This window comes from Schistocerca piceifrons, chromosome 2 (assembly GCF_021461385.2).
Source record: "Schistocerca piceifrons isolate TAMUIC-IGC-003096 chromosome 2, iqSchPice1.1, whole genome shotgun sequence".
NCBI lineage: Eukaryota > Metazoa > Arthropoda > Insecta > Orthoptera > Acrididae > Schistocerca > Schistocerca piceifrons.
In genome coordinates, this window is record NC_060139.1 from 827,692,813 (window position 1) to 827,719,764 (window position 26,952).

Here is a 26,952-nt window from a genome sequence, read left to right on the forward strand (position 1 = left end):
GTTGTCGGTGGATAACGATAGCAAATATGCTTCAACGTTCCCCACAGAAAAAAATCCGGGGACATCAGATCCGGTGAACGTGCGGGTGCTTCGACGACCAATGCACCTGTCGTGAAATATGCTATTCAATACGGCTTCATCCACACGCGAGCTACGTGCCGGACACATTGCACCATTTAGATTGCCATCGATAAAATCCTTCCTCGCATAATGTCGCATCTTACATTAACCCGCCAAGGTCGCTGATTTTCCACTTGCCGCAGCCATCGTGAATTTTCCTTTGCCCAATAGTGCGTGCTATGCCGGTTTACGTTACCGCTGTTGGTGAATGACGCTTCGTCGCTAAATAGAACGCGTCCAGAAAATCTGTCATCGTCCCGTAATTTCTCTCGTGCCCAGTGGCAGAACTGTACACGACGTTCAAAGTCGTCGCCATGCAGTTCCTGGTGCATAGAAATATGGTACGGCTGCAATCAATGTTTATGTAGCATTTTCAGCACTGACGTTTTAGAGATTCCCGTTTCTCGCGCAATTTGTCTCTAATGATGTGTGGATTAGCCGCGACCGCAGCTGAAACACCTGCTTGGGCATCATCATTTGTTGCAGATCGCGGTTGACATTTCACGTGTGGCTGAACACTTCATGTTTCCTTGAATAACGTAACTATCCGGCGAACGGTCCGGACACTTGTATGATGTCGTCCAGGATACCGAGCAGCATACATAGCACACACCCGTTGGGCATTTTGATCACAATAGCCATACATCAACACGATATCGACCATTTCTGCAATTGGTAAACGGTCCATTTTAACACGGGTAATGGGTCACGGAGCAGTTACCGTCCGCACTGGCAGAATGTTACGTGATATCACGTACTTATACGTTTGTGACTTTTTCAGCGCCATCTATCACAAAGCGAAAAATGTGGTCCAATTAAAATATTCACATTTCTTTACGTACTACATGAATGTGTAATAAAAATAGGGTTCCTATTTTTAAAAAAAACCGCAGTTGATATCCGTTTGACCTATGGCAGCGCCAGCTAGCGGGCCAACCATAGCGCCATTTGGTTTCCCCCTACAAGCTAGACGAGTTTTGCTCTTTGTAGTTTTTTCGTTTGATGTTTATTTCGTGAGATATTTGGCCCGGTCACTATCAATGGACCACCCTGTAGATATATTCGGGTGTGTTGCGGTTTGTACGGCATACGATCCGTGCTCGCCTGCGGCTAGCTCTGCTGTATTCTACTTTCTAGTTTGCACGTTTCTTGACCCAATATGGCTTGTGTGCTACAACGATAAGACGTAGCGGACGTTTGCTGCCAACGTTCGACAATGGGTGCTGAACGGTGTGCTCCAAAACACTTGCTTCTGCACCAGCATTGCACACTGCCGTCATATGTGTCCGCCCCCTTAGCTGAGTGGTCAGTGCGTCTAACTCTCATGCAGCGGGCCTGGATTCGATTCCCGGCAGGGCTGGAGATTTTCTCCACGCGATGACTGGATGTTGTGTTGTTCTCATCATCACTCCATCATCATCGACACGCAAGTCGCCTAATATGATGTCAGCTGAAAACACTTGCAACTCGGCGGTCGAACTTTTCCAGGTGAGGACTTCCGGCCATCAATGCCATACGACCATTTCGTTTCCTCAGATCTGCCACAGATTCACCACCTATCCTGATTCACAGAGTGCGCAACCGTCCAATTCGCACGTTCTATGATAATACATGGACGTTTCACCTTGGATGAAGGTCAGGTCAGTAGCATATGAACAGCTGATCAGCTTCGACGTATCCAGCGGCCAGGACATAACACTCTACTCTTTCTTAAACTCAGTGGATTCCTCCTTTGCGGACCTTGATCGTTAAAATGGTTGACCATTCGTCTCTACTTCACTAACATACTTTCCTTACCGCATCACATGCCCATAACTCTACCAGGTGGCATGCCGCCTCGCTGTGGGCGGTGGCCATAACGTTTTGGCTCGTCGGTGCAGTTCGATTGTTGTTACAAAATGTATCCTTACGAATTCATCGATACCCAAGTCGCCCAAGGTGATGTCAACTGAAAAGACTTGCAACTCGGCGGCCGAACTTTTCCAACTACATTGTAAGTAGTGTGTAAGCCTAGGGACCGATGACCTCAGCAGTTTGGTCTCATAGGAACTTACCACAAATTTCCTATTTATTAGACCGTGATTACATCTACACAATAGATCTGACCAGGACATCTAGTGTGAAGTATGTCGACCCTAACGATATGAGAAGAAGCGTACATGATTACCAAAATAGTAATTTATTTCCCTATTTGAAAAAAAAAGGTTCAAATGGCTCTGAGCACTATGGGACTTAACATCGGAGGTCATCAGTCCCCTAGAATTTAGAAATACTTAAACCTAACTAACCTAAGGACATCACACACATCCACGCCTGAGGCAAGATTCGAACCTGCGACCTTAGCGGTCGCGCGGTTCCTGACTGAAGCGCCTGCTATCTGAAAAAAACCTAAATTAAAAAATCGTGATCATACTCCAATGAAACAGAACGCGAGTGGTTAGATGTATTTTTAATCAGTAATCACATTGAGTAAAATCATAATTAAACTACAAAATAATACTGCCGCCATATCTAAAAGAGGACACAATGTGTGTGAAGTTATAATTATAATTTGATTAGCCTATCATGGGCATGAACGTCCATTTACAGGTGTTCAAAGTGATGACCATTGGTATCAACGCAGTGTGCAGTCTTCTTATCATGCATTAAGTGGTATTCTTTATCATTTTGGCACTTGTTGAATCACATGCTCTGATAATTCTCTTTCGTATGTAGTGCAAATAGTAAATATTCCCCGAATATGGCGCATCCATCTAACGTGCAATTAACATGTAAACACCATTTGACTGTTTCGCAAAACAACACTAATAACAACGGTAAGACTAGTATCGTTGAACCAAGTGAATATGAATGATTTATTCCTTCTGAGAACAAATCTGTATGCTTCTAATTTACGGAGAATGCCAATGAAATTCAGTGGGAGCTCGATACTTATACGCTGAAAGATATCCTCAATGTCCTCACCCTACACCTCGTACATTTAAATATGTGTATGATAAATTGAGAAGAACTGGATCTTTGACCCATCGAAAACATCCGGCAAGGGAAAGTTACTAACGAGGAAACGGAAATTGGTACTCTTGCCAATGTGGTTCGAGACCCTTGTGTTAGTTCACGTCAAACTATAAGGGAATCTGACATGAGCCAGAGTAGTGTTGTTCGTGTTCTGCATCGCCATAAACATCATCCTTACCATATCAGTCTCCACCAAGAATTAACTGGTACGGATTGTATGCCTCACATTGAATTCTGCCGATGGGCTCAACTTCAGATTCAGTGGGATGACACATTTATTAATTTGATTTTATTTACTGATGAGGTGACATTCACGAATCATGGAAATGTTAATCTGCATAACATGCGTTACTGAGCAACTGAAAATCCATGCTGGCTGCGGCAAGTTGCACACCAAAAACCGTGGTCGGTGCGTGTATGATGTGGGATTCTGGTGGACAGAATTATAGGCCCCTATTTCATAGAAGGAAATTTTAATGGTAGGAAGTACACTACATTCCTTCAACAAACATTAGGTCTGTTACTGGAAGAAATACCATTAGGAACAAGGAACAGAGTGTGGTATCAACACGATAGGTTTCCGGCACATTTTTTGCTGATGGTTAGAAATGAGTTTCAGAGAGAGTTCCCAAATTGGACGCGGAGGATATGTGCCGTGGCTGACTCGTTTGCCAAACTTGACGCCTCCGGAATTTTTCTTGTAGGGATTCGTAAAAAACATTGTTTATAAAGACCTTCCAACCACACCTGAAGATATGCGAGAGAGAATTGTCATACCATGTGCTTCGATAAGTGCCGATGTGATAAGGAATACCACTCAGTCCATGATAAGAAGATTGCACACTGCATTGATACCAATGGTCATCACTTTGAACACCTTCAAAGACCTTACTGTTACACATCATTGGTTTTGTCTCGATAGGCGCTGTCAGAAAATAAGTCGCAAAATATAGAATCCCATTTAAAAAAATGACCTTCATATCTCTGAAGCGACCGCACCTAGCAACAAAAAACCAACGTCATATTATGGCCTCCGTTGTCCCATGCAACTCTTGTCCCACAAACTTTTCAGCTCCTGTCATACATTCGGAGTTATTCTTGGTGGCAATAGTTGGTGACTCATCCTATATTCCCGTTGTGTACACGTGTGCAAGCAAAATTTCGAAATTCTGATTATGACAGCCTTCAAGTAGATTTTGACTCGTTTAATATGGTGTTGAGCAGTGCATTAAATAAATCATTAAGTACTGTACGTAACAGATTTGTAACTGTGCTGCCTGACCTCACAGTCACCCTTAGTGCCGTACATACTTTTAAATACTGCATGTCAGATGTCGAAATATTACTTTTAGATCTCTTTCGTGGAAACATTATTACTTTCAGATACGAAGCACCACGTTGTTACAACGCTGGAGATTTAGGGTCAAGTCACTGATGCACATAGTAACTGTAAGTACAAATTTAATCAAGTTCAAAGAAGATTACTGAAATTTGCGAAGTTGCACTGTTTCCAATAGCATGTGCAAACTTTTAGGTTCAAAAGGCCTATTATTATTACTAAAGTTTCGGTTGATGGGTTAATTACTTCGAAGCAGTGTGAATTTCCGTATGAGAAGGAATTACTTTTATTGCCTGACAAGATAAATGAACTTTAAATAACAAGTCACAGCATGACATTCAGAAAATAAGATAACGCCACTAAGACCCTATTCCAGGCAATAATGGCTTGGTAAAATGATCAGCAGTATTTAGAGTTACATTTCATGCAGTAGCCCATACAATCAAAACACTGGCAAGCCCTTTACATGACTAATAGTATGCAGTGGTTTAATATAATAGTTTTAATGTCGAATACGCGAGGCCGTGGCTCGGCGTGGACAATATTCCATCCTTCCAGTTGTGGCTCACTTCGCGATGCTATCGTTCCTTGCTCTTGCTTCGACCGAGAGAATGCTACTACTTTGCGTACTCTTCCGCTTGGACATTCTCGTAATTAGTAGCCAGTACACCGCGGCCCTTTTATCTGGCAGTGCGACTCGCAACCACAAGTGCCCGTTGCTCTACTACCCCTTCCACCATACCAGCCCTACAGACTTCTGCGTCCTCTCTTTACAGCAGTTCTACCAGTCCCCCTCTCAAAGGCTACAATTCGACTTCTCCAAAGTCCTTGATTAAAATTCCAAAATTCTGCTTTTATGTAGCACTCAGACTATTTTAGCTTTAATAATATATTAGGGAGATAAGATAGAAATGCGTTTTTTTATTTATAAGCTAATTGTGTACTATTTACAGAACGAAGCTAACCAGTTCACGCCGTTCTACTTATTGCTTCAGTAGCACAATATAGAATCTTTTTTTGATTGCTTGTTCACTGGAGATGAAAAATAGGTCCTCTGTGATTACTCAAAACGCAGTGGATCTCTCCATATTAATCGCACAAAATACAGCTGAGCCAGGTTTACACCCAAAAAAGGCGCTTTTGTGTGTTTGGTGGAGTAATCGCGGGATCGTTCATTTTGAAGTGCTAAAACCTGGACAAACAGTGAAAGCAGGCCTTCACTGTGAACAACTGGATCGAGTAAATCAATATTTAATTGAAAAGTCTCTACAGATTACCAACAGAAAGGCGTTGTTGTGCCACGAGATTATGCAAGACAGAATCGCGCCAGACGTACACTGGAAAAAACTAACGAACTGGGGTGGGAGATAGTGCTTCACCCACCATACTCGCCCGACACTGCGCTTTCGGATATCCATTTATTCCGATCGCTACAACGTTTTCTAACCGGCAAAAAAGTGTAAAACTTTGTATGATGTTCAAAATGCCATCTCCAGATATTTTATTCAAATACCAGTTGCTTTACATCGAGCGAGGTGGCGCAGTGATTGGCACACTGGACTCTCATTCGGGAGGACGACGGTTCAATCCCGCCTCCGACCATCCTGATTTAGGTTTTTCGTGATTTCCCTAAATCGCTGCAGGAAAATGCCGGAATGGTTTCTTTGACAGGGCACGGGCGACGTCTTTGCCCATCATTTCTTAATCTGATGAGACCGATGACCTCGCTGTTTGGTCTCTTCCCCCAAATCAACCAACCAATTGATTTTTATCGATCTGGCACTGAAAATTTGCACACTAGATGACAGAAGGTGGTTAATAACTTGGGTGATGACATCGTCGATTAAATATCTATTTGAATTTAATGTATAAAAATGACATTACTTTCCGGTCACCCTAATACTAAATCCCAGAGGTTGCCAATGTCTCTACTAACTTATTTTGTGTGTTTGAGAAGGAATAAAAATGATTTATTAGGTTAATTTGAATAAAACGTTCCATTTAACATGTGTCCAGTTTTTATCGGTTACAGGGATGCAGCTCGTTACAGAGGTAAGTTACTGTTTCGCATGTGGGTACTCTAGGTGCTATGACTTTATCTATCGATTGGCTTTTATTTTCTTTACTTTAAGTGCAAGTTGTGAAGATGTAGCTCAATTTTTCAACTGTGATAGTTATTTGTTGGTCAGTTTTACTGTATCGCTTAAGCATGCCTCACACATTTACAAATTCTGAGAATACTGATATGCTGTTTGTGTACTAGTTTTGTGATGGAAATACTGCTGCCGTTTGTAGAGGGTGAGGTAGACGATGTTCTAATAACAGAGTATCAGAGTCAAGAGGTATTTAGTGTGCCCATCAAACTGTGAGAACTGAGAATTGTCGTAGTTCTCAGCAGTCATATTTCATCTCAACGTGCAAATGAACATAGTGTGGAAGAAGTGGATGGTTATTAAGTAATCCTTCAACAAGTACACGCAAAATTTTTATATGTATATGATATGACAGTCATTTATCTACGTATCCCTAGCCTTATCGTTTTCAGTGGATTCAACACCTTCTAGAAAGAGATGAAGGTAGACAAATGTGAATTTTATGAATGAATAATTACAAATCACTAGTTAATTCCGTTAATACCGTTTACTGATGAAGCCACTTGCACAAGTCACGGTATCAATAACACTAGTATTCACTTAGATTGTCTGATGAAAATCCACCTGCCTTTGTGCAGACACATTAACAATAAAGCCTCTCTGTAACTGTGACATGAAAGGGAATCAGCTGACTGGGCATGTTGATGTTGCGCCACCACTTATTCTTACACACCCACATATCTCAGTTGACCATAATATTATAGCACGTGGGAGTGATAACGCTTCGGTCGTGGTTCCTTTATTTTTTATTTTTTTTTTTTTTTCAGTGGACTAGACTGATTTGATGCGGTCCGCCACGAATACTTCTCCTGTGCCAACCTTTTAATCACAGTAGTACTTGCAACCTACGTACTCATTTATTGGATACATCCCGTTCTCTGTCTTCCTCTACAGCCTGTACCCTCTACAGCTCCGTCTAGTGATATGGAAATTATTCCTCGATGTCATAACAGATGTTCTATCATCCTGTCTCTTCCTCTAGTCAGCGCTTTCCATACGTTCCTCCCTTCATCGAATCTGCGGATAACTTTCTCATTCCTTGTTGTGTCAGACCACCTGATTTTTCAGCATTCTTCTGCAGCACCACAACTCAAACGCCTGGCTTCTCTTCTGTTCTGTTTTCCCACAGTCCATGTCTCGCTACCATACAATGTTGTGCTCCAAACGTACATTCCCAGAATTTCTTTCACGAATTAAGGCCAAGTCTGATACCAGCAGACTTCTCTTAGCCAGGAAAGCCCTTACTACCTGTGCTAGTCTCCTTTTTGTGTATGTCATGTGTTGTTAACGAGGTAGCAGAATTCCTTAGCTTAGTCCACTTCGTGATCCCTAATCTTGATGTTAAGTTTCTCGTTATTCTCATTTCTGCATCTTATTACTTTTGTCTTTTTTCGGTATACCCTCAATCAATATTCTGCACTCATTAGACTGTTCATTCGATCCAATGGATCCCGTAATTATTCTTCGCCTTCACTTAGGTTAGCAATATCATCAGCGTATCTTATGTCTAATATCCTTTCGCCTTGAATTTTAATTCTACTCTTGAACCTTTCTTTTATTTCTGCCATTACTTCTTTGACTTTTATATTGAAAAGCGGGAGTGAAAAGCATTATCCCTATCTTACCACCTATTTAATCCATGCATTTCTTTCTTGGTCTTCCATTATTACTATTTCCTCTTGGTTGTTCTAAATTTTATATATTACCCATCTTTCCCTGTAGGTTACCCTATTTTTCTCAGACTTTCGAACATCTTGCATCATTCCACATTCTCGAAGCTTTTTCCGGGTCAACAAATTCTATGAAAATGTCTTTGTTTCTTCAGTCTTGCTTTCACAATCAACCTCAACGTCAGAACTCTCTCTCTGGTGTCTTTATCTGTCCTGAAGACAAACAGATCGTCACCTAATTGATGCCCAGCTCTCTTTTCCACTCTTCTGTACATTATTCATGTTAGCAGCTTGGGCGCATGATCTGCAATGCTGATCGTGCTATACTTTTCTCACTTGTCGGCCCTTGCACTCTTCGAAGTTGTTTTGATGATTTTTTTCCGAAAGTCTGAGGGTATATATCTCCATTCTCTTACGTTCTACACACCAACCGAAATACTCGTTTCGTTGACACTTCCCTCCCCCACCTCCACCCCCCTCCCCAATGATTTTAGAAATTCCGGTGGAATGTTATCCACCCCCTTCTGCGTTATTTGATCTCAAGTCTTCCAGAGCGCTTTTTAATTCCTCTATGTCATGCCTATCGACTCCAATTTCTTCTTATAACACGTCATCAGAAAAGGCCTCCCCGTCAGAGAGGCCCTCAATGTGCATTTTCCTCCTATCTGCTCTGTATTCTGTTTTTAGCAATGGATTTCCCATAGCACTCATAATGTTACCACAGTTGCTTTTAATTTCACCGAATCCCATTTTGATTTTTCTGTATGCTGAAATCAGTCCTCTCTATGATCATTTCATTTTCGATTTCTTAACGTCTTCCCTGCAGCCATTTCGGTATCGTAATTCACGTCGATGATATGATGAAAACACACATCACTTTGCGCCGACGCTTCAACAGGGAGGCTTCTCTGTAATTGTGATGTGATAGAGAATCATCTGATTTGGACATGCTGTGTTACCACATCTTACTACAGTGCCCATTTATCTAGACTTTCTTGAAAAAGAACTTCCAGTGCAGCTGGAAGACTTCCCTTTCGAGTATAGTTTTGTATAGGTTTGTTCTTCCAGAATCGCGGGTCACGGTATGGGCCTAGATTGGCCCCCATATTCTGTTGATCTGAAAGCGTGCTCGGATGGCCGAAGCTGCTAAGACGATCACCCGCGTAAAACGGGAAATCCACTTTGTACACCCGATGACAAACTTTCACTTGTCGCCACTGAATTCATTTGAATGCCCATTGTGGTCGATGTCATAATTTATTTCATTTTGTCATTTACTATTCCTCCTGAATCACGCTATACGTAGAAAGTGACAATTATTGAACTACATGAAAGAAAATGTAAATTAGTTACAAACTATGACGTGCATACATTTTATTCAACATGTAAACGTGACTACAGTTATCCGGATTTAGGTTATGACGATGTGCCTGCCACTATTGGCGATGAGGTGGCGCGGACGAATAGCGAAATTCTGCATGACCGGCTGAAGTGTCGGAACATCGATGCTGTAGATGATCTCCTGAACGGCTGTTTTTGGCTCAGAAATGGTTTTGGGGTTATTGCTGTACACCTTGTCTTTAACACAGCCCCACAAAAAGGAGTCGAACGTGTTCAGATCAACAGAATATGGGGGCCAATCTAGGCCCATACCGTGTTGCCTCTGGGTAACACAGAGCCAGAATGCGGTCCCCGAAGTGTTCGTCCAGGACATCAAACAGTCTCCTGTCCCGATGGGGTCGAGCTCTGTCTTGGACCACATCTTGTCGAAATAACGGTCACTTTGGATAATGGCGATGAAATTATACTCCAAATCCTTCACCGTTCGGTAGTCATCAAGGAATATAGCACCGATTATTACGTGACTGGACACTGCACACCACACAGACGCCCGTTGAGGTGGAAGAGACTTCTCGATAGTGAAATGTGGATCCTCAGTCCACAAAGGCACCAATTTTGCTTAGTGCGAACCCCTCCAAATTAAAGTGGACTAAACCAGACAATTCGCATACTAATTCCCATCATGGCCCGCGGCCAATCTTGCAGTTTATATTTACTAATGCCAACAGTTCAGATATTATTTCATATTGTTCAGTAATTTTCACCCCGTACGTCACAGTATTTACACAGTATTCGAGCTCATTAAATCAATAATAATCACGATCATACACGAAATATAAGGACGAAACGTAATATTTCAATAACTATGACTGTTGTAGTGTCACACACTGACAATGAAATCTGGTGATAATACACTACTGGCCATTAAAATTGCTACACCACTAAGATGACGTGCTACAGACGCGAAATTTAATCGACCGGAAGAAGATGCTGTGATACGCAAATGATTAGCTTTTCGAAGCATTCACACAAGGTTGGCGTCGGTGGCGACACCTACAACGTGCTGACATGAGGAAAGTTTCCAACCGATTTCTCATACACAAACAGCAGTTGACCAGCGTTGCCTGGTGGAACGTTGTTGTGATGCCTCGTGTAAGGAGGGGAAATGCGTACCTCACGTTTCCGAATTTGATAAAGGTCGGATCGCGATTGCGGTTTATCGTATCGCGACATTGCAGTTCGCGTAGGTCGAGATCCAATGACTGTCAGCAGAATATGGAATCGGTGGGTTCAGGAGGGTAATACGGAACGCCGCGCTGAATCCCAACGGCCTCGTATCACTAGCAGTCGAGATGACAGGCATCTTATCCGCATGGCTGTAATGGATAGTGCAGCCACGTCTCGATCCCTGAGTCGACAGATGGGGACATTTGCAAGACAATAGCGATCTGCACGAACAGTTCGACGACGTTTGCAGCAGCATGGACTGTCAGTTCGGAGACAATGGTTGCAGTTACCCCTGACGCTGCATCACAGACTGCAGCGCCTGCTATCGTGTACTCAACGGCGAACCTGGGTGCACAAATGGCAAAACGTCATTTTTTCGGATGAATCCAGGTTCTGTTTACAGCATCATGATGGTCACATCCGTGTTTGGAGATATCGCGGTGAACGCACATTGGAAGCGTGTATTCGTCATCGCCATACTGGCGTATCACCCTGCGTGATGGTATGGGGTGCCATTGGTTACACGTCTCGGTCACCTCTTGTTCGCATTGACGGCTGTTTGAACAGTGGCCGTTACATTTCAGATGTGTTTCGACCCGTGGCTCTACCTTTCATTCGATCCCTGCGAAACCCTACATTTCAGCAGGATATTGCACGACCGCATGTTGCAGGTCCTGTACGGGCCTTTCTGGATACAGAAAATGTTCGAGTGCTGCCCTGGCCAGCATATTTTCCAAATCTCTCACCAATTGAAAACGTCTGGTCAATGGTGGCCGAGCGACTGGCTCGTCACAATACGCCAGTCACTACACTTGATGAACTGTGGTATCGTGTTGAAGCTGCATGAGCAGTTGTACCTGTACATGCCATCAAAGCTCTGTTTGACTCAATGCCCAGGCGTATCAAGGCCGTTATTACGTCCAGAGGTGGTTGTTCTGGGTACTGATTTCTCAGGATCTATGCACCCAAATTACGTGAAAATGTAATCACATGTCAGTTATAGTATAATTTATTTGTCCAATGAATACCTGTTAATCATCTGCATTTCTTCTTGGTGTAGCAATTTTAATAGCCAGTAGTGTACTAGCGCAGATGTCCACACACCCAGGACAATACCTCTGGCCAACTCGAATCATTGATGCCAATTTCTTTCCCCCGTGAACAAATACTAAAACAGTATTTCTAACGCTCAGGTCGCTCTACCTTATTAATTTAGAAAGCGCAGTTCGTCAACAAATTACGTATTGTCGTGCTTGTCCGCTTCCGTGCACTCGGTAACGCAAGGGCGCGTGCTGGAAGGCCATAACTTATCACTCATCGAAAGGTGCACAAAATAGACTGCACTGCAGGCAGAGGGAAAGTTGGATTCCCGACCCTCGTGAAACTTCGGCAATAGACCTGTCCAAAGTTGGGGGGAGCAGCTATCTTTCAACTTCTTTCATTTCATTTAGTTCAGCAGGCCGTTAACACCCGGAGACTGATGTAGATTCGTTTCGGAAACAAGCTGTCTGTCAGCGCCAATCGTGTGCTTCCTCCTCGTAAAGTGAGGCGCAGCAACTTCTCGCGTGGCAAAATGGGGGCCTTCGGTCAGATACATCTTGCTCCTCCACCAACGAGCAGGCACATGCCGCAGTGACGCTTCATTCCGTAGCCCTTCCTCCCCGTTTCTTAACAAAATTACTGATGGCTGGTTGAAATTAAGCAATAATTTAAATCCAGATTACATTATCTTGACCAAAATCTGATTACTTGAGACTATAGCTCAATTCTTTTATCTTGGCGGTTCGCGCATGCCCGCCCAGACGCGGGAGATTGCTGCCTTGTCAGTTGCACGCGACAAGAGAAGCTGCGCCATAGTATAGTTCGCAAACTTACGTTTAGGGGGCAGCACGTAGTTTATGAAGTAAAGCAACCACGGCTGCATTAACCCTTTCGCTGCTACAGAGACGTGCTCCCCGCATTCCGTGCTATGCGCGATTTTGTCATCACTGCACTGCTCGCCCGTGCAGGCACATGGTGTTTCGACTGCTTTGACACACTTTATCATTCGATTTCACAAAAACTATTTGGCCCAAAAATTTGATTTTTACACGTCTTCTTGACTGATACCTTCCCCCCATAAATGACTTAATTTTGTTTCGATGTTCAACGCAGTTATTGTGCAGCATTATATGTAGTAAACCATTGCACGAAATTTTGAAGAGTTTCCATAGCGTATACTTTCTGTATGGTCGAATTTAGTTGCCACTATGAATTTCAAAAAATTACATTCAAACGAATAAAATTCATGAACTAAGACACTTCGATATTGTTTTTAAATAAAGAAGATATTAAGCATCGAACAAGGTTTGAACTCAGAACCTTCCATTCAGCAATTAAACACTTTAACGATTACGCTAACGCAGCTCGTCGTTCATTAGGCCTCAAGGAGGGTTTTAAAACATCACGCAAAATATCGAGAAACACTGTTGGTATGGCTGTGAGTTACTCACGTTTCGTCTAAGTACAATAGGAAATAAACAATTACCGCTGTTCTTTATTGCGAAAAAGCGGTTAGTGAGAATGATGCAAACACCTTTCCTTGGTATCGCCTGAATTAGGAGGCTTATTGCTTGTTAGGTTTAATGAATTAATAGAATATGAAGCAATTGGTATAAATAACGCTTTTTCCAAACTTTCTATAAAAGAAAGTCTGCTATCAAGACATTGCTTTTGTTCAATTACTTTATTTATGACTGAACGTTTCTAAAACTGAAGATACTCGTCCGTGCTTTTCACTGCAGTCGAGCTCTGGCAACGTCGTTCTCTGTTCATTGGCTGACTGTGTTTTGTGACGTCAGATGCGCAGAACGAATCTAAACTCGGCCGCTGTCGTAAATGACGCGCACTTTAGTTGCTGTTTTAACGCTACAATAGAGGACTGATATGGAACCTGCACTGCTATACTACTTATAGCATTTCCTTTTCATTTGACTGCCCCTGATAGTAGACTTCTTTTAGCGACGAATTACTCCTTCTTCCTGTTGATCTCGTCGACGTCGTTTCCGACAACGTGGAGAAAAATGCGATCAGTATACTGACGCTCGACTGAGAAATGGCGGTGTCGTTACCATTGGCCTATTCAGCTTCTCCTGTCTATTGTGCTGACCGTCGGACGAGATGTTCGTCGCATCCCCCACGGTTCCCCAGCCTCCCTGCAACTCGCCCTTCGGACTCGAATGTGCACTGGCTCTCGGCGCAGGTATGAATCTTTTATGACCGGCGCTTCCCTGTCACTCAGATGACTGATGATACGAAACGGACGCCCCATCGATCTGCTGGATTTTCGGCACGTCGCAGGAACGGGTAATTCATGTTTTATTTCTCGCCGCCGAGTTCCTCTGCTAGCGACAGTTGGAAGGGGTGAGGTAGGGGGAGGGAGTGGGGGCGGCGAGAGGCAGCATCCGGCAGAGCTAAAATTCGCCACATCCCCAGTCAGCTAGTACTGCTCGACTATTCGGTGCCGTGGCTTGAAGCGAAGTATAAAAACAAAATCCGTTCTGTACATTATTCCAAATATCAGCTGTATCTCATAGCGGAGTAACCGAAATGGCATATCCCTGAAAGGCTCTGCAGGCTCCCTTTGTCTACACTGCACAACGCAACGACAGTCCGGCTCCGGTAGCTGCGCGGTCAGCGTGACAGAATGTCAATCCTAAGGTCCCGGGTTCGATTCCCGGCTGGGTCGGAGATTTCTCCCCTCATGGGCTGGGTGTTGTGTTGTCCTAATCATCAACATTTCATCCCCTTCGACGCGCAGGTCGCCGAAGTGGCGTCAACTCGAAAGACCTGCACCAGGCGAACGGTCTACCCGACGGGAGGCCCTAGCCACACGACATTTCATTTCAACGCAATGACAAATCCTTCCGCACATCCTTATTGTGTTGGTTTCAATGTACTGCGCAAGCTTCTACCGGTAGTCGGTGGAACACATGTTTTAAGACATGTGTGGATAAAAATGCTATACTAAGATCGCACATTTTCTTTACTGATTACCAGTTTTGGTTCGTTACCGAGCCAACTTCAGATAAGTCTAAAATGTTGTTCACTGTGTGACACTCTTTACACATCGTTGCATTTTGAGAGAAGTCGCTTTAGTTAAATAAAGAACTCTAATGTGAAAATCTTATTTCGATATGTAAATTTACAACGTTAATCACTTATAAAATTTTGCTGCAATGCCCACTTTGCCACACATGTGTACAAACGATCGACAGAATTGATAGCTGCATCGCCCATGAGTGAATGTAAACAAGATGTCATTTCCAACACATATCAGAAACAAGGAAGCACTTATGTGACAGCTGTCAGTCAATGATTAACGTTGTCAATTTACATAACCAAGACTTTCATTTTAGGATTTTCTATTTAACTAAGGAAACTTAGCTGTACAAAATACAACGATGTGTAGTGAGTGTCACACAGTGAACAACATTTTAGATTGATGAGGTTAGCTCGTTAATGAGCCGAAACCGGTAATCAGTAAGGAAAATTTGAAATCTTGAGGTATGATTTTTATCCACACGTTTTAAATCAACGGATCTCGTTTCTGCCCCTACTGACAACGTCAAAGAATGACATCTTTTAAGATGTGAGACCTGAGTTTCTCCAGGCGTATAAAATTTTCAAACAACTTACAAGAATTCAGCAAGCTAATATTTACAGCGACCGCCGATATTTCGGGGGGAGTACACCCCGCCATATTCAAGGCACAAACTGCAACGGACAGGCGATGTACAGCACGGCATTCCGTATCACCTCCCTGAACCCAGCGATTCCATATTCTGCCAACAGTCATTGGATCTGGACCAACGCGAGCAGCAATGTCGCGATACGATAAACCGCAATCGCGGTAGGCTACAATCCGACCTTTATCAAAGTCGCAAACGTGATGGTACGCATTTCTCCTCCTTACACCAGGCATCACAACAACGTTTCACCAGGCAACGCCGGTCAACTGCTGTTTGCGTATGAGAAATCGGTTGGAAACTTTCCTCATGTCAGCACGTTGTAGGTGTCGCCACTGGCGCGATCCATGTGTGAATGCTCTGGAAAGCAATTCATTTGTATATCACAGCATCTTCTTCCTGTCGGTTAAATTTCGCGTCTGTAGCATGTCATCTTCGTGATGTAGCAATTTTAATGACCAGTAGTGTAAATAGCACAAAAATTATTGCCACCAGTATATTAATATTTCAGTCAGCTTTGTTCAGTTTTCGCTTTAATTCCGAACGCCAGCGACCATTGCAAGCTAGGGATTATTGTTGCACATGTGCGCTATCTAACGCCGAACGGCTACATGGAAACGGTCTCAGGCAGCGAGCGATAAATCCCTACAAGTCACACAGGGACGAGCACTGTGACACTGGGGCAGGACAGGAGTGCCGTTTCCCACGGGGGAGGAAGGCCTTTCAGGTGGGAGGTGAGTGGCAGGTGGAAGCCGGCACTTCCCCCCATTAACGGCGCCTCGTGGGCTGTCGTGCTGCGCGGGTTGCCGCCCTCCGCGGGGCTCCGCCAGCCGGCAGCCGGCATATATCTGCGTTATCGCGGCCGGCCGCCGCCCCGTCACGCCGCGTGATCGATGTGCGGCCGCCTCGGTTGCGGCCGTCGGTCTGTCCTCGCCACCCGACCGCCCGCCAGCTCTAAGCCAGTGCTCTGCGCTCCCATTTCCAGCGCAAGGGTCCCATGGCCAGTAGGTCCAATTCGAGAGCCATCACAGCACCACTCCCTTGTCATATACGGACATGTGCATAGTTTCAGCAGGTAGCAAAAAGTTATCTTTCGTGCAGAAAAGTATGAATATTTGTGTGTGCTTGTGTGTCAGTGGAATTCCACAAAATTCAATCTTAGGTCCACAACTGTGTCTCATACACAGGGTGTCCCAGGGTATTACAGGGTGCCCGAAAGGTCTTTCCCTGATTACATAAATTGATAACTCAGGCTCGAAGTAAGATACAAATATGAAACTGGTGTGTAATTGTTTGGATACTATCAAAGTTTTCTATCACACATCAGTAAACTTCCACATGAGCACCCTTGGTAGCACGTAGCACATCTAGGCGATATTCAGTTTCCGTCCACACATTAGCCAACATCACTGGAGGGATCGATTCAACGACTGTGGTTATTCGTTGCCGCAGGTTTTCAAGATCTGGTACACGTGTTCGGTAGTCTAGTACCTCCCGCCGCGGAAGTCGAACACGCGCCAGAACAAATGGACGTGGTCAGCCCATAGAGGGCTCCGCTCCCGCGGCGGCTATTCCGCGCAGCGGCTCTCGCGCAGTGAGGGCGCCACCGCTAAGCCACGTGCAGACCGCGGCCAATAGCCACTCCCTCCGGTTTCGTATATAGGGACCCGCTCTGCCCTAGTGCAGTACCTTGGCCTCACCCTCGACCGACACCTCACCTGGACCCCTCATCTCCAGACCGTCCAGCAGAAAGCCCATTCCCACCTCCGCCTTCTGAAACTCCTGTCTGGCCGGATATGGGGATTGCATCCTTCTACCATCCTCCACACCTACAAATCCCTCATCCGTCCTATCCTCTGTTATGCCAGCGCTGCCTGGATCTCCGCCCCCACCCGCTTTTACAAGACCCTCCAAATCCTTGAACGCCATGCGCTCCGCTCCGCCTTGCCTTCCGTATACGCCTTCCTTCCCCCTGTATGAACTGATCCCCTTCCCCCACCTCCTCCTGTTCCTCCAACATCTCTGCATCCTTTGCATTGTCCGCAGGCTTGATCCCCCCCACCCTCTGGTTTCCTCCTTCCTCTCCACCCCCCGCCCGTTGCCGCACCTCTATCACTGTATCCCCCCCTCTCTCCACCTCCACACCCTCCATCTCCTTCATCAGGGCAATTTCCAACGCCTCCCCCTCCCGGATGACGAACTTTGCCGTGACATCTACCCTTCCTTCCAACTATAACCTGGCCTTGTTCCCCCCCCCCCCCTCCCCAGGGCTCCCTTTTTCCTCTCCCCTCCTTCTCCTAGAGCGGATTTTCCTCCTTCCCCCCACTCAGACCCTGCACCCCATACTTGCCTCTTTCCTTCCCACATCCCTCCCTACCTGGCCCTCTATAGCGCGCTCCCCGCTCATCTCCCCCCTCTCCTCCCCTCCCTCCCTTCTTCTGGTCTCCCTCATCTCCTTGTGCCTGGCAGATCCTCCAGTTTGATCATCGTCAGTGTGCCACATCAGTGTTGTGTTTAGTGCTGTTTCTCCTGTGCGTCACGAGGTGTGATTTTAATTGTGTACTGCCTTGAGATTCGCCGTCAGTGTTTGTTATGTGCTACGCCATCCGTCGATATCTTTTATGCTCCAGTCATACTGTGCCTTGTGTTCTTTTAATTGTCGCAGTGTGTGGCTAATTGTGTGTGCTGCTTTTTAAACAGTTTTTTTATCTCCATTTTACAGTCACCCCGTTTTTTTTATTCTATTGCCTTCCATGATGTTCCCCCTTTTTTATATCTATGTTCACCATATTCTCTCCTTTGCTAGTTTTAACGGTCTTCTATTGTTTGTTCTATGTCTTTCGGCTGAAGAGCAGTGCATATGCTGCTGCCAGCGCGCTCGATGGGGAATTGAAATACAATAAAGAAAAAATAACCTAGTCCAATCAGTCTGGTACTCGCTCTGGATTGCGTTTCTATCTCGGCAGTACTGTGTTCTTGTCATTGCTCGTTGTTGACATTTGCCTGGCTCTGGTTCCGAGTGGATTTACTGTTGGTGTTTGGTGTTGTGGTTTCCACAAGCTTCCGTTGTTTATATCTTCCTTGTTGTGTCGGTCATAGTCGGTCGTTGTCGGTTGTCGTTGGTCTGTCGTCCGACTCATCCTTGTGTTTATCCGGTGGTGCGTGCTCCCCCACCTGGCGGCTCCGATCCACAGCCCAAGGCGTTCCTGCGGTTGGTTTTGGTTACTACAGGTAAACCTCGTTCTTGACATAACCCCATAAAAAGAAGTCCAATGGGGTTATGTCAGGAGAGCGTGGAGGCCAAACCGTTGGCCCTTCACGACCAGTCCATCGCCCAGGAAGGTCATATCCAGATAGGCACGGACGTCGAAACGCCAGTGAGGCAGTGCACCGTCTTGCTGAAACAAGACATCAGGGTGATACTGAAGCAGTTAAGGAACAGCATACAGTTGCAACATGTCCATATACACTGCAGATGTGATGGTAGCCTCAACGAAGAAGAATGCCCCGATAATTCGATCGTGCAATAGCACGCAGCAAACATCCACCTTTGGACTGCCTCTGATGCACTCCATGACCTCCCAAGGGGGTTGTGAACCCCCAAATGCGCACAGATTGGTGATTCACTACTCCACTGACAAAAAAGGTCGCTTTGTCGGAAAAGGCAATTCGTCTGAGATAACCATCGTCGTCCTCAATATGTGATAGCATTTCGACTGCAAAGTCATATCGACGTGTTCTGTAATTGGGCAACAATGGAAGTGAAAGTTTACTGATGTTTGAAAAAACTGTAATAGTTTGTAAACAATTACACACCAGTTTCATATTTGTATCTTACTTCTAGCCCGAGTTATCAATTTATGTACTCAGGGAAAGACTTTTTGGACACCCTGTAGATAAATATACATGAAGGGGACAGAATGTTCATTTGAGACAAACCAGGTCCAACATTTCTGACTGTTGACAATGTCTTGTCCATGTCCTATTTTTCTACCTGGTCTCCTTTGTGTTCTATGGCCGTACAGTAAAAATAAAAAAGCTGGCATACTATGCTTACTTTCATTCCATAATGTCATGTGGGATTAATTTTTGGGGTAATTTATCAAGCCAAGCTAAAGTTTTCCGGGCACAAAAACGTGCAGTAAGAGTTATATGTTATATGTGGTGTGAACTCAAGAACATTCTGCAGAAGCCTGTTTAGGGAACTAGGGATACTAACTACCGCTTCCCAATATATTTATTCCTTTATGAAATTTGTCATTAAAATATATCACTTTTTCAAACCAACAGCTCAATTCATGAAATCAATACTAGAAATAAGAATAATCTTCACAAAGATTTAAAGTCACTTAGTCTTGTACAAAAAGGTGTGCATTATTCAGGAACACACATTTTCAATAACTGGCCAGCAGCCATAAAAATCTTAACAACCAATGAAATTCAGTTTAAAAGAAGCCTAAAGGATTTATTGGTGGCCAACTCCTTCTACTCCATTGAAGAATTTTCAGTAAAACCAACTGATTTGTACAATATAACTTCTGCACAATTTCAGTGCAATAATGTGTTCATTGTAAATATGTGTGTGTGTGTTTGTGTGTGTGTTTGTGGTGCGTGTGTAAGTACAATCTAACTTCTGCACCATTTCAGTGCAGTAATGTGTTCATTGTAAATAAGTATTATAGTAGTTGTATCACATGTTTATTACCTTATAAATAAATAAAAAACTCTTTTATTTTAAATTCAGTGCATTAGTATTTGTAAAATGGACCTGTGGAATGGTACATTAGCTTATTTGTTTTAGTTGTAAATATTTGTCATGTGTTGTTGGTTTTCTGTCATATTCTACATCCTGGAGGACCTCTTCACTACGGATCAATTTGAATGAAAGTAAATCTAATCTAATCTAAAAGTAGCGTTGTGGAATAGCACGTATTCCCTGCTGGTAAAAGCTCTTTTCCTGTAGGCGTAGTGATGTTTTCACTGCATGACTGACACTTTCGTCCCCCCATAACGGTCCGCGAAGGCCTCTCCGTCGGTCTTAAAACCCTCCAATGGTTCAGATGAAATGGTCTTTCTCTGAGTCTTGTGGTCCGATATGAGCATTCGTGAAACCCATAGTGAGCATCTCTTTGAATATCCGAGAGTCTCGATCACGGTAGAAGCACTTCCGATGCCGACAGGTAACTTTAGAGCCAATTGTCGAGTTGTGATGCGCCGGTCGGCACGAATAATGGCATCCGCATGATTCAGCAATCCTAGAGCAGTGGCTGCACAGGACGTCGCGAGTGTGGTATACATACACACATACACACACTAATCCTTGTGTCCATAGATCATGACTACGAAATTTCATAACTATGTGGAACGTGTCACTTTAAAATAAATTTTATTCACATAAAACTTTTTTTTTGCGGTTACTACTTTATACACTCCTAGAAATGGAAAAAAGAACACATTGACACCGGTGTGTCAGACCCACCATACTTGCTCCGGACACTGCGAGAGGGCTGTACAAGCAATGATCACACGCACGGCACAGCGGACACACCAGGAACCGCGGTGTTGGCCGTCGAATGGCGCTAGCTGCGCAGCATTTGTGCACCGCCGCCGTCAGTGTCAGCCAGTTTGCCGTGGCATACGGAGCTCCATCGCAGTCTTTAACACTGGTAGCATACCGCGACAGCGTGGACGTGAACCGTATGTGCAGTTGACGGACTTTGAGCGAGGGCGAATAGTGGGCATGCGGGAGGCCGGGTGGACGTACCGCCGAATTGCTCAACACGTGGGGCGTGAGGTCTCCACAGTACATCGATGTTGTCGCCAGTGGTCGGCGGAAGGTGCACATGCCCGTCGACCTGGGACCGGACCGCAGCGGCGCACGGATGCACGCCAAGACCGTAGGATCCTACGCAGTGCCGTAGGGGACTGAACCGCCACTTCCCAGCAAATTAGGGACACTGTTGCTCCTGGGGTATCTGCGAGGACCATTCGCAACCGTCTCCAGGGAGCTGGGCTACGGTCCCGCACACCGTTAGGCCGTCTTCCGCTCACGCCCCAACATCGTGCAGCCCGCCTCCAGTGGTGTTGCGACAGGCGTGAATGGAGGGACGAATGGAGACGTGTCGTCTTCAGCGATGAGAGTCGCTTCTGCCTTGGTGCCAATGATGGTCGTATGCGTGTTTGGCGCCGTGCAGGCGAGCGCCACAATCAGGACTGCATACGACTGAGGCACACAGGGCCAACACCCGGCATCATGGTGTGGGGAGCGATCTCCTACACTGGCCGTACACCACTGGTGATCGTCGAAGGGACACTGAATAGTGCACGGTACATCCAAACCGTCATCGAACCCATCGTTGTACCATTCCTAGACCGGCAAGGGAACTTGCTGTTCCAACAGGACAATGCACGTCCGCATGTATCCCGTGCCACCCAACGTGCTCTAGAAGGTGTAAGTCAACTACCCTGTCCCCCATTGAGCATGTTTAGGACTGGATGAAGCGTCGTCTCACGCGGTCTGCACGTCCAGCACGAACGCTGGTCCAACTGAGGCGCCAGGTGGAAATGGCATGGCAAGCCGTTCCACAGGACTACATCCAGCATCTCTACGATCGTCTCCATGGGAGAATAGCAGCCTGCATTGCTGCGAAAGGTGGATATACACTGTACTAGTGCCGACATTGTGCATGCTCTGTTGCCTGTGTCTATGTGCCTGTGGTTCTGTCAGTGTGATCATGTGATGTATCCGACCCCAGGAATGTGTCAATAAAGTTTTCCCTTCCTGGGACAATGAATTCACGGTGTTCTTATTTCAATTTCCAGGAGTGTATCTATGAATTCATTTATTAAGTAGAAGGAGTTGTCATTCAGAAATTCTTTCAATTTACTTTTCAATGTTGGTTGCCTATCTGTCAGACTTTTGATACTATTTGGCAAATGACCAAAGATTTTTGTTGCAGCATAATTCACCCCTTTCAGTGCCAAAGTGAGATTTAATCCAGAACAGTGAAGATCATCCTTTCTTCTAGTATTGTAGCTATGCACCTCACTTTTATTTTTTAATTGGATTGGGTTATTAATGACAGATTTCATAAGTGAATATATGTATTGCGAAGATACTGTGTATATCCGAATGCCTTAAATAAATGTCTCCAAAGTGATCTTGGGTGGACTGATTACATGCTTTTGTGCAATGAATACTTTCTCTCTTATTGACAAATTACCCCAAAATATGATGCCATATGAAAGCAGTGAATGAAAATAGGCATAGTAGGCTAATTTACTGATATGTTTATCACCAAAATTTGCAATAACTCTAATAGTATAAGTAGCTGAACCAACCCATTTCAGCAGATGATCGATATGTTTCTTCCAATTCAATTTCTCATCAGTGCACACACCCAGATATTTTGAGTATTCTGCCTTAGCAACAGACTTCTGTTCACAGTCTATATTTATCAATGGTGTTAGGCCATTTACTGTACAGGATTTATAAACTGTGTTTTCTCAAAATTTAGTGAGAGTCCATTTGCGGAGAATCACTTAATAATTTTCTGAAAGACATTATTCGCAATTTTCTCAGCTGTTTCTTGCTTCTTGGGTGTGATTACTAAACTTGTATCATCAGCAAAAAGAACTAGCTTTGCATTTTCATGAATACAGAGTGGCAAGTCGTTAATATATATTAAGAACAATAAGAGCCCCAAGTCTGAACCCTGAGGAACACTGCTGAATTTGCAGACTATCTGTTCTGTTAATTTACACCTTCTGCAGTCTTCTAGTTAAGTATGAAATAAACCATTTGTGCACTGTCCCACTCTTACCACAATATCTTATCTAGAAGAATTTCATGATTCACACAATCAAAAGCCTTAGAGATATCACAAAATATCCCGATGGGTGATGTTCGGTTATTCAATGCATTTAATATTCGATCAGTGAAAGCATATATAGCATTTTCTCTTGAAACGCCTTTCTGAAACCAAATTGACATTTTGTTAGTACTTCATTTTTAAAAATATCTGATGCTACTCTTGAATACATTACTTTTCCAAGAATTTTGGATAAATCTGTCAGAAGTGAGATTGGGCGGTAGCTGTTAGCAACTGATCTGTCCCCTTTTTTGCGCAATGATTTAACAATAGCGTATTTCAGTCTATCTGGAAAAATGCCCTGTTTCAATGAGCTACTACATATGTGGCAGGGAGTCCCACTTACTTGTTGGGAACGAGCATTTTAGTACTCTGTTGGAAATGCCATCATTTCCTTGTGAGCTTTTACTTTTGAGTGAATTTATTATTTTCCTAATTTCAGTAGGAGAGGTGAGTTGAATTTCAATTTAATAAATTGCATAGGTACTGCCTCTTCCATATACTGCCTTGCATTTTATAATGAATAGCTGGATCCTATTTAATCTACAACGCTTAAAAATGGTTATTAAAAATGATTTCTACTTCTGACTTCTTGTTAACAAACGTTTCATTGTGTTTGATAGAAATACAGTCTTCCTGTGCTCTCGGTTTCCCTGTTTCTCTTTTAACAGTATTCCAAATTGTTTTAATTTTATTATCAGATGTGCTAATCTCAGACATAATGCACATACTTCTGGACTTTTTAATAACGTTTCTTAATACAGTGCAGTAGTTTTTATAATTTTTCACTGTTTTATCATTATTCCCTCTAGCTATAAGATACAGTTCCCCTTTCTGTTTACAAGATATTTTTATCCCATCACAGCTTATCATGGAGCTCTATTTCTGCATTTCCTGAGGTTGTACTGTCTTTACCCTTCGCCCAACTGTACTCCCATCAACCGCAGCAACGCCATACACTGCAAAACCAATGTTTATGGATGTTCACCACGGTTTCTTTTTCTGCTCACAAGAATTCAATAACAGCACGCTGCTTGTAACGTGAGAAGTATGCAGATGTCGTTTTGACGCTGTACTACGGCTCTGCCATCTGCTAGAACGTGCCGAAACTTCACTGGCGAACAGAATAAGCATCAAATGTGAAGCACCAACAAGGACGTTCATCTATGTATATTAATGGCTCTTTAAAATATGTGGGGCATTACTCATTGAACGACCCTTGTATTAAGTACATGTGTTTTTTTATCCAACCAACGCTAGCTTCCTGAACAAAATAACTCCTGTTCCTTTTGAAACCTCGACTATGTCACTTCACCGTCCACTCGAGCCTAAAGATCCGAGTCACATATACTAGTAGGAATCCCTTTCAGCCAGGAGTGCCTGATGAAGATCCAGTGACTTGGCTTTCACTGCATTGGAACAGTTACTCACTTTGAGTGAAGACACTAGGTCAGTACAAATTACAGATCTTTGAGATCTTTTCCGAAGCGTTAAGATCCAGCTGTGATTCGCTCCCCCCCCCCCCCCTCCTCCCAAATGGACTGCGAATTCAGTTCAAATGAGGTCACTGCTGTGGAGACAGTGACAATCAAAATTTTTCGTCGAGGACCGTACAGTTCAGAATCGGTAAGCCAATAAGGCAAAGTCACCATAATCATTTGAAGCAATCATCCCACCAATGCATCAGCTTGAATATATCCATTAAAAATTCTGCACCCTGCTACGTGGAGAAATCTGTAACAACCTGCTGCATCCTCGTCCGATAGGGATCTTTCACATTTCAATGCCTTTCTTAAGAGACTGATGGCGTGATAATCGCATGGGGGAGAAATCAGGACCACAGGGCGCATGCTCGAGCGTCTCCCACTTGAGTTGGCCTAACTTTTGCGTTATGACATTTCCGATATGGGGACGTGCGTTATCATGAAACATCAGCACCTTTTGTTGCAGTCTCCCGGACGTTATGCCTTAATTGCATACCGTAGTTCCTCCAGAGTAGTGCGGTACCATTCCACAGTGATAGAAATCAATGAGCAATTGGCCTGGTAATCAAAGAACAAGGTGAGCATCACTTTTCCAGCAGATGTCTGCTCTTGAACTTCTTGGGACAGAACTTGGCACACCATTACACAATCGCGGTTTTCGACAAACGTGCTGTACCATACACATTCTCTGTTTCCGATAGATGTCTTCCGGTGTTTATCCTTCGGCAGCCTCCTTTGGACGCATTGGGTAATAATGGCCCCATAGATCACGTTTTCACGCCGGAAAGGCATGAAGGCCTGCTGTATTATGCGTAGCTATCAATGTATGCAAAATGCTACTACACATATATATTTGTAGGTTTTTAGCAAATTGTTGACAGTTTTTTGGAATTTATAATCGAAACTAGAATACAGAATAAAATCATGAACAAACATACCACTAACATCATTTCGTCCCAGAATACTATAACATCCTCGTTTATTATTAATTGTTGTATGTAGCTATTTTTATTTTTCTGGGAACAGTGTATACCTCTACTTAGTTAGTCGCTTTACACTTCACAAAACAAAGTAGGAAAACACAAACGACTAAAAATTCTATAATCTTGAACAGAATTCAATTAAAATACCATCTGGTAGATGGCATATTCAAAAAGAAAATAATGAGATCTTTAGTTTATCATACCGAGAATAATTGTAACAACGAAGTAGCACTTTCCACATAACATTTCACGTACTGAGCTTCCTCCAACTTGCTAGAAATCTATTTTTATTCCTAAAGTCTCACATTAACTCATTATAATCTTCGTCGACTCTCAAATGCAGTTCACCAGCCCAGCATTTACACAAATAACACTCAATCCAACCTTCACCATCTTCAGACTGTGAATAGGCGCTTCGTTATCGCCATCACTGTCGTCCAGACATGCCATTATTTTCGTTTAAGTAGATCCAGTTTTTCTCTTCGAGCAATGAGTTTTTGTATGGACTACAAGTCAGGACTGTAGCAACTGGCTAACTGCGTCGACCAACAAACATCAAATAAACCATAAAAAACTCCCGAGAAGAAGTATGCTGACATTGACGACTTCCACTATAGTAATTATCCTATCAGAAATAAAATCGAAAATACTAGAGAAAGTCGAAGAAGTTTCTAAACCCTTCTTCCCCACGGTGTAGAAGTCGTACCAGTGGGGAACAAAGTCCATGAAAGCATACAGTGTAAATATTTAACTCAGACAAGTCACAACCAGACAACAATGGGGCCAAAAATGACAAGACAATAAACGAGGAACTTGCCCCCCGCCACCTCTCCTACACCCTTCCTCTATAGCAACCAAACAAACAAATCGGCAGCCGAGAAGCTCCAGAAGCAAGATATGCGCACCACTCGTTAGCACTAACTCCCACTACCACCAATATTGCACAGATATGACAAACGTCATGGGATAGCGACATGCGCATCTACAAATAGCGGTAATATGGCGTACATTAGGTATGAAAG